Source organism: Odontomachus brunneus, unplaced genomic scaffold (genome assembly GCF_010583005.1).
Source record: "Odontomachus brunneus isolate Ranch 3 - 2012 unplaced genomic scaffold, Obru_v1 Obru_scaffold_287, whole genome shotgun sequence".
NCBI lineage: Eukaryota > Metazoa > Arthropoda > Insecta > Hymenoptera > Formicidae > Odontomachus > Odontomachus brunneus.
Window position 1 is genome coordinate 144,375 of NW_022639737.1, and position 1,424 is coordinate 145,798.

The window sequence follows — 1,424 nt, forward strand, 5'->3', positions numbered from 1 at the left end:
CTCCATCAATTTTCTTTAAATCAACTTGAAATTTTAAGGAAATATTTTTAAAATAATAAACTTTAAAACAATGTAATTTTTGAAAAATCAAAAATTTCAAAATTTCTCGCTGCATGTACCTTTTAATATACGTGAACTTTGATAATTTATATAAGATATTTTCTATATGATAAGATAAACTATTTTATAAAACAACAGACTTTTAAGCAATTAGTATTGTTTTATACTATGTACAGAGATCCGAACCGGAAAAAATATCAATTTAGTTCCGGTTCTGGTCCATTAAAATATTTAATTTAACGATTGCAGTTTGGGTTTCGGTTTCCTTGTATAATCAAAGTACCAGTACTGTTTAAATTACAATTTTTTTGGTTCCTAAAAAAATAACAAAGTATTAAAAATTAACTTTTTAGTACTGCATTTTTTGCATTTTCCTGATGTATTAAAAAGTTAATTAAAAATTTCTGAAAAAATTCTCAGAACTCTATATGAAGAAAATAAACAATTTTTACCTCTTGCCATTTTTCGATAAAGTTGATAGAATTCGAGTAAAAAATTATTGAAATCAATAATTTTGTAGATATTTCCATAAATATCTTAAGGGGGAAGTCTACTGTGACAAGGGAAAAAACAGGCCGATTTTCCGGATTTTTTTTCTAACAAAATATGACTCGTACATTAAATTAAATTAAACCGTCATCTTTATTATATATTCAAGTATTTGTAAAAAAATTTTCAAGTCGAAATATTCAAAATTGCCGTCGTGGCACTCCTTCAAGCGCAGGTCCGTTTTTTTTAGGTGCCCAAACGGTGTACATGAAATCTCACGTCTGGGTGATCTGAAACAAAAAACAAAATATGGTTATCATCTACATAGTATTGACTCTCGTCTGACGGAGGATTTTGTCGATAAAAAATTTTGGCGCCGAAAAAAAATTCTTGAAATTTTTTTCTATTTTTTTGCCCAAATTTGATGTTATTATTGTTTATAACAATTAAACAAAAAACGATATCAAAAAAATGCTCCGTCAGACGAGAGACACTATTCCAGAGAATATGTGGTTAAAATTTCAAGTCGATTCATTCATTAGAACTCGAGATATCGTGTACACCGTATTGAAAAACTTAGTTTCGAGAAAAACGCGTTTAAAGTTTCGGCATTAGTTTTTTCAATGAAAAAATCATTTTTAAGCTTCTTACCATTAATCGCCCATTCCTGCTTCATATAGTACACCTTCTTGTTCAAGGAAATCCTCTTCGAGTGCCGATCGCGCCGTTCTTCTCTCGATTCTCCCTTCTTTTGAAGCGTCGAACGACCGTTCGTTTGCTTGTGATATTCTGCGCTCGTCCACGGTGTTGCATAAATTGAAGGCGTTTGGTCCAATTTTGATGTTCATAACGTCCATCATTTTGAGGATACTGGA

General features: G+C 30.5%; 1 long non-coding RNA gene across 1 annotated transcript; it reads right to left on the reverse strand.

The window, feature by feature from the left end:
* Nucleotides 1-683: 683 nt before the first annotated feature.
* On the reverse strand, nucleotides 684-1,417 carry LOC116853209. Its single transcript, XR_004379930.1, has 2 exons — nucleotides 1,201-1,417; nucleotides 684-839 (listed from the first exon to the last, which is right to left on the reverse strand). It is a non-coding gene; the product is annotated as an uncharacterized LOC116853209 (long non-coding RNA).
* Between the last annotated feature and the right edge of the window lie 7 nt (nucleotides 1,418-1,424).